Source organism: Capra hircus, chromosome 3 (genome assembly GCF_001704415.2).
Source record: "Capra hircus breed San Clemente chromosome 3, ASM170441v1, whole genome shotgun sequence".
NCBI lineage: Eukaryota > Metazoa > Chordata > Mammalia > Artiodactyla > Bovidae > Capra > Capra hircus.
In genome coordinates this window covers 6,012,509-6,029,093 of record NC_030810.1, presented here as the reverse complement: position 1 = coordinate 6,029,093, position 16,585 = coordinate 6,012,509, and the positions used below count along the sequence as shown (strand labels likewise).

The 16,585-nt window shown below is 49.0% G+C and overlaps 1 pseudogene; it reads right to left on the bottom strand.

Annotated features, from left to right (window-relative positions):
• LOC102168512 lies at positions 1,520 to 2,458 on the bottom strand (annotated as a pseudogene).

Genomic DNA, 16,585 nt, shown 5'->3' with positions numbered 1-16,585 from the left:
TGTCTTATAATTGGAATCATACAGTATGGAGACTTTAAAAACTTGCTTATGCCATTTAGCAACATGAATTTGTCTCCTCCATGTCTTTCCATGGCTCAGTAGCTCATTTATTTTTCACTGGATTTCTATTGTCTTGAGGTACCAGTTTGTTTATCCATTCATCTATCGAAGGATAGATGAGTTGCTACCCAAATCAGGAGATTATGAGTAGAGCTACTATAAATATCCACACAGTGCAGAAGGCCTGGGTTCGATCCCTGGGTCAGGAAGATCCCCTGGAGAAGGGAATGGCTACCCACTCCAGTATTCTTGCCTGGAGAATCACATGGATGGAGGAACCTCAAAGGCTATAGTCCATGGGGTAATGGCGCTGGACACAACTGAGCGACTAAGCAAACAAACGTCCTTGGGCAGGTTTTCATGAGGGGATAAATTTTCACCTCATTCGGGTAAATATCTTGGGGTACAGTTGCTGGATTTTGTGCTGAGACTATGTTTCACTTTGGGGAAAACTGCCCAGCCGTCCTCCACAGTGTCTGCTCCGGGGCCCCAGGGGGGCAGGGTGGGGTTCGGTCCTCTCCGCTAGGACATCTGTAAAGATTTAATGAATATCTGCACCAGCATTCAGCCCTGAGTGGTGCCCTTACCAGCATTTGGGTGAATCAACTTAGATGTCACCGTTATCCTCACCCCTTGCTTCTGAGTCTGATCCTCTTCCGGGTCAGGGAGAGCCACAGCTCTCAGCGAATTCCTGACCCTGCTTCCTCCTGCTTCTCCATCTCTCCCCTGAATCTATGCCGCCACCATCCTGGGTCCAGCCCACAGCCCTCGGAGCCAGCCGTCCCAGGAGCATAGGGACTTCCACTGGGGCTGCAGGTGTCCCGGGAAGGGGGTCCCATGGGGAACAAGGCAGCCTCCTCCCCTCCATCACCATGCCAGCTCTGTGCTCATGGCTGGCCGGGGACATCCTCCCCACTGGGGCCCAGCCTCCTGCCTGTCTCCATGGGTAGTGGGCCCTCCCTGCCCTCCTAATCCTGTTATAGAATTGTTCACCATCTTGTCCCCAAGCATATTGGTAATTATTTTGTTCTTTTCTTTTTTTTTAAGCTAGAAAGATTTTCTTTATTAATGACCCCCACCGTATTTCTTTAGATACAAGAGTTTTGAACTCAAATACTTAGAGAAAACAAGTTAAGATTGTGTTATCCTGCAACTCATTACCAGTAACATATTGCAAAGCAAAACAGCTTGGAAAAGAAGGGGTGGGAAAGGGGAGTGAGGGAGGGAAGGTAAAGAAAAGGAATTAAGTTGATCAAGTGGAATTCTTTTTTTTTTTTTTTTTAATTCTTGGGAACCATGAAGTCCTTGCAAGCACAGCTCGTTTTTGCAGATTATTTTCCAAACGTGTAGAAAATGGAACCAAAATGGAGAATCCCTTAAGAACCTGAAGAGGTGCAACATTAAAAGCTACGATTGTCCAGTAGCAAGTGTTCCAGCCTTCAGCTGCCAACGGCTTCCTCTTCCTGTTCCCAGGAGTTAGTGGGATGAAAACGTCTTCCCCGTGATTGTTTTCATTTCCTTTTTCTTGGCATCTGGGCGTGCACGGTTCAGCACCTCGAGGAAGTCCGACGTTTTTGTCCCCATACATGTGTGAATATAGGCCTTCAAGCGCTTGATGTGGTAGGGCAGGTAGTCCCGGAACGTGTGGATCAGGTTGATGGTGTCTCGAGCACTGGCGTTGCAATGGTGAGGGAAGAGCACAAACGTAATGTAGCCGACGTTGTCACCCACGGCGGCATCGGTATCTTTCAGCTCTAGGGGAGGTTCCTGTGGCTGAAGAGGACCTGTGGGGCGGTGGGGCTGGCTCTGCGTCGTTCTTTGAACTCCTGCATGAACACCTTTCCAATGACCACATCGTCGTCATCCTTAAACACTGTGCTGAAGACTACTGTGACTCTGTCTTTTTTTGACTCAACATACATGATCTCATCATCCCTATAATGGATAACTGCCCTGTTCTCGCCTTCCTTGTCCTCTTCTTGGAACTGGAAGTATTTCTCAAAGACAGAGGCAAAACAGTTTCGTTTCAACATGCCAGCCTGATGCACGATGGAATCCTTGGATGCAGGCAGATTTTCAAGGTCGTATAGCAAAGAGACATTGTATCCTGATTCTGGATTTACCAAGTAACTTCCGTACACTCTCTTTAATAACTTATCAGCACCATGTGCCTGAAGTTCCTTGTAGAATTTCAAAGAAATACTGATCATCACTTTTGTTTTATCTCAATTAGGATTTGAAATATGATAGAGGACTCCATCAAAATCTGCATACTTTACTTCTGCAGCTTCTGATTTGTTTCTGGCAGCCGTGTTCTCTAACTTGAGCGTGAGCGTCTCCTTGATGATGCGGCTGTTCACCTCCAGCAGGATCATGGCGGCGGCTGGGCCCTGAAGCCTGAACCTGCCTGCCGAGCCGCTGCCGCCACCGCCGCCTCACCGACAAGCCTGGTTCTTTTCTTAATCAGTTTCAAATCCTATGTTTTTACTTGCATCTTTTAAGAACCCTGTGAAGTGAGCCAGATGAGATGGGGTTCCCGTTGCTCTTTCAGACAAGAGTGAAAGAAACACCAGCATTTGGTCGTTAGGCGATTGGTTTAGGAAAGTGACAGAGAGGACAAGATTCAGGTGTTTCGACCCCTGGGCCAACTCCCTTTTCTAGAAGTGTCCAAACCCTCCTTTTTGCTACCTCCTATTAGTTTTTTATTCCCTCTTATCGTCCCAGTTTTTTACCCAATCCGGCTAATGTTTCATATGGGTCTTGTCTTATAATCCTTTCATCAAATTGGCCTGCAACTGGCCTGAAATTGAGAGGTTGAAATTGGGGATTGAAATTTTGGAAGGACCTGACCATTCTTGATAAAGGCTTCCTTTCAAGCCAAGTTCAACATCAGTTTCTGGGGTATGAATTCACGTGCCCCACAGACAGGCCTGCTGATTTAGCCAGGTTTTCCAGTAAAATGAAAAAAGATAATGAAGGCATAAGTTTTCTCTACATTAACATAGAACTTTTATCTTTCCAGCCACTTTCTGAGAATTAAGAATTCTTTCTCACACCACGAATGCTGGCCTTAACGGGGAGGCTGAGCCTACAGGGACACAGCAAACGAAGCCCCCATCTTGTCTATGAGCCGGATCAGAGAGTCTGGATCCCGTGACACTACCACCTAAGCATTTGAATCAAAGTGCAGAAGAGAGAATGTGATTCAGATTGTGGCAAAGCATTACAAAAACATCCTTTCATAAGCATTTTTAATGAGCAGACAAATCATCACAACTGGGAGAGCTGAGATCTCATGAAGGCTTTTAAAAATTATTTCATTGATATTTCAAATAACCCTTTAAAAACATTCCCTGGAGAGCTGAAATCAATTCATAAATGCAAACAGTCCCCATTCCTAAGGAGGGTACCCATCACAGGACGATCATCTTTTATGTGGAAGAAGGATGCATGTGAGATGGAGCTGCATTGACCTGCCTCTCCTGAGGCCCCCAGCCCTCCCAGGCTCCGTGTCTCTTGTCTCGGTGTATTGCACACAACCTTTGACTTGGCTCGACATAATGAAGGAGCCTCGTTATCCACACTTCACAGCCTGCACCCCCACCGAGCCTCGCTGTGGTCAAAGGATTGTGTGATGTTTGATTATAATCAGCTTCCTCTCTCTACCTCAAACCTGGGTTTCACGGCCCGCAGATGAAACCAGATGCAAGCAGCACCTTTGGGTGCAAACATCCTACTTGGGGACCAGCCTCTTGCACAGCTTTGCCAGGTCCATTTCTGACAAGCAACGGCCCGGGTACACATTTCCAAGTGGGCAGTGCCTTGGAAGTGCCCGCCCATCAGCAGATACCTGTCACAGCAAAGTGAGGAGATGGGCAGCTTCGGGAGAAGCCGTGGACCTGGGTACCACTCCATCTCTGACTCTTTCTGTCCAAAGTCTAAGCCCCTTTTGGGAGAATAGTTTTGCTCTTTGGGAAGCAAGAACTGTCAGGATTAGTACGGAAAAGCAGCACAGCAGGTTCAGGCATTTTCAGAGTGAAGGACTCAGATGTAGCCCAGGTTTTCTATTACACATTCCTAGATGTTTAATAAATTTCAATCCTAGGCTGGATTAACACCAACAGTATGAAACAATTCACCTCTCTCCCTACTGTGCCTTCACCAAGGCATCTGAGGTGGAAGGGCTGAGCTCTGAATGCAATTCATTTCACCAGCTGGTCAGCTCTGGATCCGAGGCCTGAAATAAAGATAAAGACCACGGCACTAACATTCTCACCTAGGACTCACCCCCTTTTCTCTCTCTCTCTTGCTGAAAAGGGCATGTGCGCGTGACACATAAATACTAATGCCAGAAACGAATGCTGTTATTAGAGGCTAAAAATTCCTTTTTTTTTTTTTTTTTTGGCCTTGCCACATGCCATGTGGGATCTTAGTTCCCTGACCAGGAATCAAGCCCATACCCCCTGCACTGGAAGTGCAGAGTCTTAACCACTGGACCCACCAAGGAAGTCCCTAGAATTTCCATTTACGGAAATGGTTTCCCCAAGAAGCTGAAGCCAGGACACAGAGCTGGAGCTGATCTTGCCTATTCCTTTCCTCAAACGCGGGGACTTGATCTGCCTTGATCTTGGTCTGTCTTGTCTTGCTTATTGCTTTCTTACTCTGCTGAATGACTCAACTCGCAGGCCCAGCTTCATGGCCTGGTGACCCACAGGAGCACCAGCCCCACGCTCAGAAGGGCCGGCGCTGGTTTAACGCTGCGTGCTTGCCCTCCTGGAATGCTTAATAATTTTGGAACAAGAAGTCCTGTGCATCATTTTGCACTTAGCCCTGCCACTTAGGAAAGACTGCAGGCAGGAGGAGCAGGGACGACAGAGGATGAGATGGCTGGATGGCATCACCGACTCGATGGACATGAGTTAGAGTAAACTCCAGGAGCTGGTGATGGACAGGGAGGCCTGGTGTGCTGCCGTCCATGGAGATGCAAAGAGTCGGACACAACTGAGCGACTGAACTGAACTGCCACTTAGGTAGTTGGTCCCAGTGACTTGGGGTCAACAGGATTTCTGTGCTGTTGAGGGTTTGCTGCCGAACCCACCATGCAGATCAAGCATCCATTGACACAAGACAAAGTGAAATGGGACCCAGGGCTCAAAATGACGAGAACCAGTGCCCAAAGGTGCTGCTGGCTGCAACCAGGACCAGTAGCCCTAAGGAAGAGGACACGGGGAGGAAAGGCTTAGGAAGTGAGACGGCCAGAACTCCTGGGGTGCTGGGGGGAAGGAAGGATAATACTTGGAAAGAAGACCCTAAAGTAGACCGCTAGTGTGTCCCCAAGAGGAGAAGCGCAGGAGGTAGGGAGAATCACATGGTCACACAGAAAGAAGACCCTAAAGTGGACCACTAGAGTGGCCCCAAGAGGAGAAGTGCAGGAGGTAGGGAGAGTCACATGGTCACACAGGTGTCACAGGCTTTGCTCCACCGTCTGCCTCTGATTCACTTGAGGTATTGGGGTTGTGCCGGGTTGACTTTATTTTTATTGACAACATGATGAACTCTTCCTCCCGGACGTGTATCTTCTCTAGGTCTGTGAGGAGCTTGACTGCAGGGAGAGCAAGGCTGATATGGAATCCCTTTTATCTGAGATCTAGGAACTGAGGAGAGAACCCCTCTTTGAACTCTGCCCAGGGAGAACGGGAGAGGTGCTCTGGGTGGGAGGCCAGCGCCTCCTGGATTCCAGTCCGCAGGCTGAGACCTGCATTAGGAGATACGGAGAGTGAAGGGAGAGCCGGGCTGCGTGTTTGGGATCTGCAAACAAACAGACTGCAGCTCAGCGTTATGCCTTCTTCCTGTTAGCAGGGTCTCATCCCATTTGGATAGAGTATAAGTCATCCTAGAATGCTCTGCCCTTGTTTGAAGGGCTTCCCAGGTGGCTCAGTGGTAAGGAATCTGCCTTCCAACGCAGGAGATAGGAGAGACGTGGGTTCAATCTCTGGGTTGGGAAGATCCCCTGGAGGAGGGCATGGCAACCCATTCCCGTATTTTTGCCTGGAGAATCCCATGGACAGAGGAACCTGGTGGACTATACAGTCCATGGGGTGGACATAGCTGACCCCATGCCTGCGGTTCCTGAATCCTACTGCTTTTTCCTTTTGCCTCTTTCCTCTCTCCTCCTTTCCTTGGAGATTCACTCCCCACCGCCGCCCCTGCAATCTACTCCCGTCCAGCCTCTCCTCCCCAGTCACTGATGCCCTAGGCGTCCCTCCTCGTGTCCTCACCCCTAGATCTGAGCTCCGCCCCTTGGCCATGTCCACTGAATGGAAGCCCCTGGCCCCTAGCGGATGTGGCCACTGCTCCCCCAGCCTACAGTGGGTTCCCCACAAGCGCCGTCTTGCTGCACAAAGTTCGTAGTGTTTCCCACCAGAAACAGAATAGGAGCACCCCCCGACATGGCCCCACCTCGCCTCTGCTGCTCCCCTGCGTTGGTCACACGTGTGCATTCTCCATGCACCCTCCTCCACGTCAGGGCTGCCTGTCTGCTCCTCCCTCGAGTCGGTCACTGTCCCTCTTCACAGCCAGGAATGGTGCTTCTCATGTGTCTCTGTAGGGCTGCTGGCCCCCTACCCTCACCCCAGTGGAGAACAAGCCTCCCAAGAACAGGGCCTGTGCACTCAGCCCTTGTCCAGCAGAGACGGTGGACACCGGCTTGGCCTTCAACGGCCCGTCGCAAGTGGTCTCTGTGCGGCCCTTTCCCTTGTGTCCCCAAGAGCCAGGGTGACACAGCCGTGTTCTGGGGCCACCATGTGAGGCCACCTGCTTTCCCGGGCCAGCGTTGCGTTGGCTCAGATGCCCGATACATAGCAGGCCAATAAATGTTAGCTGTTATTATTCAAAAACAAAGTTTGCTGTTTGTTTTCTCCATCAGGAAAAAATTTGGCAAATATCTTATTGCCTCTAAAGAATCTCTAAGACAAACGCTGTTACTACTCGGTGTGTGGTCTGTGGCACGCTAATTTAATCCAGGCGGCTATTCATTCAGTCTTTCATTTGTTTTATTTGATGTGCCGGTTGGATGCTCCTAGAAGCAGCTGCTGGCGCAGCTATTGACGTGAGAGGGTTATTAGGGACTAACACCTCTGAAAGATGAAAGAGGGAAGAAATGGGACTGGGCAGGGCAACCCTTCAGACCACGATGCAACTGCAGCCAGGTGTCAGTGGCCGAGCGGCAGGCGTCCCCACACCGGGCAGAAGTGTCCCCGTCCACATATCTGCGGTGCCCAGTCACTGTTTGGGGCAGCCCTGGAGGAACGCAGTGTCTTCTCGAAGCCAAGATGGTGTCTGAAGTTGCTTCAAGCTGGAGGATTGCATCCCACGGCACACTTGCAGCCACCCGGCAAGTCCTATCTTGCTTTCCCAAAACCACCACTCTCTACCCTTTGCTCCCTGGGTGTCTTTGTATGTCACCAGGAGCTGCGTGGCTAGGAGACCATTGGGCAGCTGGTACCCTCTACTGACTCTTGAGACAGTGACCCCTCTTATACCTGCCTGGATGCAGAGTTCGCAGAGAGCTGGAGGCAACTGTCACTGGTATATTACTTCGTGGAGCCCCAGTACCACACCATCCCCTTAGTTCAGTTCAGTTCAGTCGCTCAGTCATGTCCGACTCTTTGCGACCCCAGGAATTGCAGCACGTCAGGCCTCCATCTCCATCCCCAACTCTCGGAGTTCACTCAGACTCACGTTCATCGAGTCAGTGATGCTATCCAGCCATCTCATCTGTCGTCCCCTTCTCCTGCCCCCAATCCCTCCCAGCATCAGAGTCTTTTCCAATGAGTCAACTCTTCACATGAGGTGGCCAAAGTACTGGAGCTTCAGCTTCAGCATCATTCCTTCCAAAGAAATCCCAGGGCTGATCTCCTTCAGAATGGACTGGTTGGATCTCCTTGCAGTCCAAGGGACTCTCAAGAGTCTTTTCCAACACCACACTTCAAAAGCATCAATTCTTCGGCACTCAGCCTTCTTCACAGTCCAACTCTCACATCCATACATGACCACTGGAAAAACCATAGCCTTGACTAGACAGACCTTTGTTGGCAAAGTAATGTCTCTGCTTTTGAATATGCTATCTAGGTTGGTCATAACTTTTCTTCCAAGGAGTAAGCGTCTTTTAATTTCATGGCTGCAGTCACCATCTGCAGTGATTTTGGAGCCCCAAAAAATAAAGTCTGACACTGTTTCCACCATCCCCTTGGGAAACCAGAAATCCTGTAGAGCCCTGAGTTGCAGAGAAAGGAAGTGAAAGTCTCCCAGTCAAATTGTTATGAAGGGCAGAGTGCTAGCTCAGGTCCTTTGAGGAACAGATGCCAGTATGGGATTGGACATGCAAGAGAGTTTGCAGAGGAGGCACCGTGAGGATGGAGTGGGGTGAGCAGGGGGTGGGGAGAGAGCCTTAGTTTTCCGCAAGCCTGCCACCTGTGATGGAGAGAGAAGCACAGAGGGCTGGGAAGGAAGAGTCTGAGACTGCAGCACAATCCCACCTGAGATCTGGCCAGCCAATGGAGAGTCCTCAAACTGAAGTCATCCATTAGAAATGTCCAGTGGAAGACAGAGCAGGGGGAGGCAGGACTGAGGAAGAAAAGCAATGGGACAGTGATGGAAGTGTGACACTTATGAAGGAGAATGGGAAGGAAGCTGAATTGGGCAGGGAGGAGCTTCATGGGCAGCACGAACTTGAGAAAGTCTTGGGTGACCCAGAAAGGACCCCAGAGCAAAGACGGCTAGCTAGGGGAGCTCTTCACAGGCAGACACACCCAGGATCCAGAGCCAGGGAAGGGCTTGGTCTCAGCTGCAAACCTGGAGTTGACCTTGAGGTGTGAACAACTAGGCTGCCCACTCACCGCATCCTCAGGCTAAAGGGCATGTTCTTTCTTGACGGGAGATTGAAGCAACCTGTCTCCACCACTGCTGCACCAAACAGCATTCTACAGTCAGTTATTGCCGACACGAAGTTAAATGTCTGCTGATTTTCTTTAAGATGAATGAAATAATGTCGAACATTTTTAGTGCCCACTTAACAAGTGTTGATATTGCTTAAGAGTTGACTCCAAAATGAAATTCCTGGGTCAAAAGTATGATCATTTTTAAGATTCTTGGTACACAGGGCTCATTTTTTTCTGCAACATCCGAATCATTTTGTGCTTCACTCAACAATATAAGCTTGGCTCCTTGAAACAGGTCTACTTAGGGCCATCTAGTTAAATAGAAAAAAAAGTCATCTTGATACTTATTTATTACAACTTGAATGAGGTCCTTGAATATGATGGAGGCTGAACATTTTTTCCTAGATGCTCTTAAACCAGTGGTCATTTATAAACATTTGCTAATCTTCTTCTTCTCAGAGGAGGGTGTCAGCACAGGATTAACCTGGCCAGACAGTCACTGTCCGATGAGAAAAACTGGGAGGGAGGTGGGAGAGCTGGAGAACACGATGGTTTGACCCTACGTGAAGGAGAGGGGGAAGGAAGGAAGGCGTCAGGGAGGCGTGCTCCGCTGCAGTGTGTTCCAGGAGAGTACGAGGGCCAACATTGTCTCTCAGAGGAGCCTCACAAACCCCCAGAGATACTAACCTGCCTTAGTGGCCCTGTTGCCCTGCAGCCTGCCTGGGAGCAGTGTGGCCTCAGTATGACCACTATGATGGATTTCAGAGCCAGCTCTGGTCAATTATACTCCCCATGGTTGGAGATCTGAGAGATGTGTTTCCATGATCACCATGAAACTCTTCCTGCGCTTTACCTACCGTAGATTATTGTTCAGTCGCTAAGTCGTGTCTGACTCTCTACGACCCCATGGACTGCAGCATGTCAGGTTTCCCTGTCCTCCACCATCTCCCAGAGTTTGCTCAAACTCTTATTCACCGAGTCGGTGATGTCATCCAACCATGTTATACTCTGTTGCCTCCTTCTCCTCCTGCCCTCAAGCTTTCTCAGCGTTAGGTTCTTTTCTAATGAGTCGGCTCTTCACATCAGGCGGCCAGTGTTCGGGTTATCTCATTATTTACATGAGACTTTAATGTAGTTACTAGCTAGTTGCTTGTCAACACTGTCAAAGATATAACTGTCAATTTAGCATTTTATTTTCAGATTTTTATATAAGCATTTTTATGTATAAAAATCAAATTTATCTACTTTTTTCCTTTTTTACTGGAGAAGGGAAAGGCTACCCACTCCAGTATTCCGGTCTGGAGAATTCCATGGACTGTATAGTTCATGGGGTCGCAAACAGTCAGACACAACTGAGCAAAATTCACTTCACTTGCCTTTTTTTACATTTCAATCTCAAGAAATAAGGATTTCTTTGAGTTTTCATATTTAACTTTTGAATCATTCTAGAATTTATTTTTTTAATTTATTCATTTTTAATTGGAGGATAATCGCTTTACAATACTTTGTTGGTTTCTGCCATATATCAACACGAATTTATTTTAACATGAGGTTTGAGGCATAATTTTTTTCAAAATTCCAAATCACTGATTTCGCCAGGCAATTTTTGAACAACTCTTTCCTTATCTATTGATTCAAAACGCCACTGTTACGATGGGTCATATTCCTGTATCTCCTGGATATAAATTGTGTACCCATAGCTATCATTTTCCCAACACCACAGTTAATGTTGTTGTTTAGTCGCTAACTTGTGTCCAACTCTTTTTCAATGCCGTGGACTGTAGCCTGCCAGGCTCCTCTGTCCATGGGATTTCCCAGGGCAAGAGTACTGGAATGGGTTGTCATTTCCTCCTCCAAGGGACCTTCCCAACCTAGGAACTGAGCCCACATCTCTTGCGTTTCCTGCATTGGCAGTCTGGTTCTTCACCACTAACGCCACCTGTTAGATGGGTTTAGACCACTGACATGTTGAGCTACATGTGGTGTCTTTGTTTTCTGGAGCTGCTATAACTAACCCTCAAAATCCAGGGGTTTAAAACAAACAAACAAAATTTATTCTCTCACAGAGCTGGAGGCCAGAATTCTGAAATCAGGTGCCGGCAGGGCCGTGATCCCTCTGAAGGCTCCAGGGGAAAATCTAAACTCTATTCTAGGATTTTTTCATAGTTTCTGATGTCACCTGCCATCCTTGGCATTGCTGGTCAGTGGACATGTGACTCCCATCTCTGCCTCCATCATCAACATGTGATTTCCCCGTGTTCCTCTCTGCCTCTTTTCACAAGGACCCAGCCCTTGGATCAAAGGTCCAGCCTACTCCACGGTGACCTCTTAGCTAACTCCCTCTTCTCCCTAGGTGAGATGAGAGGAGGGGGTGCCCGCAGAGGATGCTCAGCCCCACCGGGCATTCGCCTCTCCTCTCTTCGGTGCCTGTAGAGTCTTCTTCCACTGTGTTCCTGCCTCTCTGTGCTCAGCACACTGGGCTCGGGCCCATCTTGCCTTCTGGGGCTCCTAGCAGGCAGGTCTGCTCAGCAGAGCCAAACAGCCCCTGTGTCCTTGTCCTGAGAGGCAATGGAGAGCTGAGGGCATCAGAAGCTGCACTGTGGCCCCAGATCCCAGCTCAGGGCTCCAGTCCAGGTTTTCCAGTACGAAAGCTGATTCATTACATCCGGATGTCCAAACTCTATGTCTGACTTTCAGCTACTTGAGAATTCATGTGCGTGTGCGCCCTGTTGCTCACGTGTGTCTGACTCTTTGTGACCCCATGGACTGTAGCCTACCAGGCTCTTCTGTTCATGGAATTTTCCAGGCAAGAATACTGGAGTGGGTTGCCATTTCCTCCCCCGGGGATCTTCCCAACCCAAGGATAGAACCCACATCTCTTATTTCTCCTGCTCTGATAGGTGGTTTCCTTACCCCTGAGCCACCTGGAAAGCTCATGGTAATTTGGGAGTGAGATAAACTGGAGAGATGGCTGGAATGAACTGGTCCTGCATTTGGGGGTGGGGATTAATAGCTGGAGAGACAGAAACTCTACGCTGGGAGAGGGCAGCTCCTTACAGCCTAGGGAGCTCTGTGTGCAGAGGGCAGAGCTGGGCTGTGAGTAACCAGCAAGGATTGATTGTTTATGATGCTTGCCTGGATCTCGGCAGTCACCTTGACCTGAATTCACTGGAGCCTGGCTGGGTCACAGCAGGCACTAGAAAGAGTGCTTGGGGCCCCAGCCAGGCAGAGCTGCCAGTGTGAACTGTGCAGGCAGCAGTGGGCAGGTGCTTTTAGTGGCTTTCTCCAATCTCCTAGCCAGCTCAGTGTTTACACTGAGAGAATTTTGGTATCTTCCTCTCCATCTTCTCTGACCTTCATCTAAAATCAAAGCAGTTTTATCCAGTAGTTGTGTGATTGCTCCACATTCACTCTGATACAGAAATGTGCTCATTTTGATTCTGAATTTTGGAAATTAGAGATGGCTTTATCCACAAGGCACAGGAGACCTTTTTAACAAATAATTGGAGTTGCATAAAGACCCATATGGGAGAAGGAAGCAGAAGTAAAGTTGAGTGACATTAATATAAATCCAAAGGGCAAAATAAACCTCCCATGAGGCTTGCGTCCAGAACATCTGAGTGTGGGAAGAGATGACATGGGCACTCTTGAGACCTAAAACAGCAGCAGGAACCATTTCAGGAGGCGATGGGACAGAAGAGGGAGAGACAAGTCCAGACCCAACCCACTTCCACCCTGGCCTCAAGTCTGCCGAGTCAGTGCTGAGCACAGCTAGCTCTGGGGGAGAGCAGACAGCAGACTCACTGGCCCCAGCAGGCCACAGGGGCCCTGCAAAGGAGCTGCAGCTGCTCTTTAGGACTCTGTGGAGGACAACCTTCCTGCAGAAGCAGATGCTGAGACCTCTGGGAGTTAGACTTCACTGGGCAGAGCAATTCCCCAGCAAGAGCCAGTGGTAGCAGCCATGGTACCAAGACACTATCACTGAACACCCCACCACTGAGGCAGCACCCAGGCTTCCCAGGGGGCTCAGTGGGAAAGGATCCGCCCGCAACGCAGGAGACACAGGAGATGCGGGTTCCACCCCTGGATCAGGGAGCTTCCCTGGAGGAGGAAGTGGCAACCCATGTAGACTGGTAGGCTACAGTCCATGGGGCCACAGAGAGTCAGACATGACTTAACAACAAGGCAAAGGCAAACGCAAACGCAAGGGCTAGAAGCACAGGCTTAAAGAGAAGCAGAGATTGAAAATCTTCCTGCACTCAGAATGTGCAGAAAGGAACCCAATCCAAGACCTGATGCCATCAATAAACTCCCTAAATTTCACAAGAAGAGGGATATCTCAAAATATCACTCTTTGTTAGAGGAGACACAGGTGTTTGGCTCTTTGACTTTGTATCAGACAGCTACAATAATGCTGGTTAACAAATAAGCCCAGAACCTCAATTCTTATTTCTTGTCCATAGGTCCATAGGTTCATGTGCAGGCACCCTTGCTGGGCTTGGTTCAGGTCTGCCCAATGCACTTCCTCACTCTTCAGAACAGTGACTGACAAGGCACGTCCCTTTTCTGGCAGAAGCACGAGAAGCTGGACAGTGCTGGCACTCTGGAGACCTCTATTAGCATCTCATTTGCTGACATTCCATTGGTCAACAAAAGCAAGTTCTGAGACAAAGCTCTAAATCAACAGGGGGTATAGATTATCCTCCAAGTGTCCCATGAGAAGCACTGCAAAGTCACAGGGAAAGTCTGGGCGTGGAATCTATTACAGAGGGCGGGTAAAGGACCAGACCCACACGCCAACTTACCATGTTGCTTCTGGTTATTGAACGCATGACACAGATTCTCCAGCAAGAGCAAAATCAAGAATTGTTCCTTTCACATTCCCTCTGTCTGCCCTCTTTCTTTCAGGTGCACACATCTCTAGATGGCCTTTGGAGACGTTGCTGGCTCTGCATTTTTGGAGTATCTCAATGCCGTCTCAGTTCCGTCTTCTGATCACATCACGAAGCCTCTGGTGAGCTGTATAGTACATCTTGCTGGACATAATTTAAGACAGTTATTGGAACAGAGAGTATATTTTCAGCCTCAGGCACAATATATCATGAGGCAAATGTGATTAATGTACTGTTCTGTGACATTTCAGAACCATTCCAGGGAAGGGCTGAACTGCTCACTGGTGCTTACTGGGTCCCTGGAGGACACAGGCAGGAGCTGTGGTTGAGATCAGGGAGGGGCCTCCTGAAGATAAGACAGCGTGATAGACCATAAAGAAGGCTGAGTGCTGAAGAACTGATGCTTTTGAACTGTGGTGTTAGAGAAGACTGCAAGGAGATCAAACCAGTCCATCCTAAAGGAAATCAGTCCTGATTATTTGTTGGAAGGACTGATGCTGAAGCTCCAATACTTTGGCCACCTGATGTGAATAACTGACTCATTGGAAAAGACCCTGATGCTGGGAAAGATTGAAGGCAGGAGAAGGGAATGACAGAGGATGAGATGGTTGGATGGCATCAGCGACTCAATGGGCATGAGTTTGGGTAAACTCCAGAAGTTGGTGATGGACAGGGAAGCCTGGAGTGCTGCAGTCCAGGGGGTTGCAAAGAGTCGGACACGACAGAGTGACTGAACTGAACTGAACTGATAGACTAGGCTCTTCTCCCCGCAAGGGTCCAGCACCAGGCCCTGACAGACCACAGCCTGACGGCGCAGTGCAGGGGCTGAGAGCACAAACCGCGGGGCGAACGCTCATCCTTCACCCCTCACACCTACACGGAGGGGAGAGGTAGTGGTCAGTGAGGGCACGGTTAAGCGGCTGTCACACGCGAAACCTCAGGGGCTTGAAACAACGAGCATTTGTATCTGGCTTACTCCACGTGACCCTCAGGGGTTGCCAAGGCTGCTCTGCTGCGCCTTGCCCTTACTCAGGGGCCCACGAGGATGGAGGGAGCTCCACTGGGTAAGATGTTGTCAGTCACCTGGCGATTCAGTCACTCTTTCTAAAAGCATGCTTTATTTATTTATTTGGCCACATCAGGTCTTCATTGTGGCATGCACGATTCTTCTTTGTGGTGTGTGGGCTTGGCTGCCTCGCAGCATGTGGGATCTTAGTTTTCCGACTAGGGATCGAACCTGCATCCCCTGCATTACAAGGTGGGTTCTCAACCCCTGGACTAGCAGGGAAGTCCCTCATTCACTCTTTTTAAACATTTTAATTTGTTTTTACTTATTATTTATTAAATATTCTTAAATATTTATTATTTTATTTACTGCTTTAAAAAAATTCTGTTTTATTTAAGTATCGTTTATTTAGGGCTTCCCTGGCAGCTCAGACAGTAAAGCATTCGTCTGCAAAGCGGGAGACCCAGGTTTGATCCCCTGGAGAAGGCAATGGCACCCCACTCCAGTACTCTTGCCTGGAAAATCCCATGGATCAGGGAGCCTGGTGGGCTACAGTCCCTGGGGTCGAAAAGAGCTGGACATGACTGAGCAACTTCACTTCCACTTTTTCATAATTTATCTAACTATACACAATGTGTTAGTTTCTGCTGTACAGCAAAGTAATTCAGTTATATGTTCTTTTCCATTATGGTTTATCATGGAACATTGAGTAGAGTTTTCTGTGGTATACAGTAGGACCTTGTTTACCCATTTTTATATAATAGCTTGCATCTGCTTTATCCCAAACTCCCAATTCATTCTTGCCCTATCCCCATTCCCCCCTAGCAACCGTAAGTCTGTGGTCTATGTCCGTGATTCTGTTTCATAGATTGGTTCATTTACGTCATATTTTAGATTCCGCATATGTGTGATGTCGATGCTATTTGTCTTTCTCTGGTCTGACTCACCTCGTCTAGTGCGGTCATCTCCAGGTTCGTCCATGTTGCTGCAGGTGGCGTTGTTTCATTCTTCTGATGGCTGAGTAGTGCTCCACTGTATGTATATGCCCTGCCTTCTTTACCCCTTCATCTGCTGATAGACGCTTAGGTTGTTTCTGTGTCTTGACTACGTGAGTAGTGCTGCCAGTGATTCATCCACTCCTAGAAGCTTCCCCCAAAACTCATGCCCAACCCACCCATGCCTCCCTTTCTTAAGCTAGTCACCTGGTCACATGGACCCATGCCTCCCTTTCCTAAGCTAGTCACCTGGCCACATGGACCCATGCCTCCCTTTCCTAAGCTAGTCACCTGGCCACATGGACCCATGCCTCCCTTTCCGAAGCTAGTCATCTGGCCACATGGACCCATGCCTCCCTTCCCTAAGCTAGTCACCTGGCCACATGGACCCATGCCTCCCTTTCCTAAGCTAGTCACCTGGCCACATGGACCCATGCCTCCCTTTCCGAAGCTAGTCACCTGGCCACATGGACCCATGCCTCCCTTTCCTAAGCTAGTCACCTGGCCACATGGACCCATGCCTCCCTTTCCTAAGCTAGTCACCTGGCCACATGGACCCATGCCTCCCTTTCCGAAGCTAGTCACCTGGCCACATGGACCCATGCCTCCCTTTCCTAAGCTAGTCACCTGGCCACATGGACCCATGCCTCCCTTTCCTAAGCTAGTCACCTGGCCACATGGACCCATGCCTCC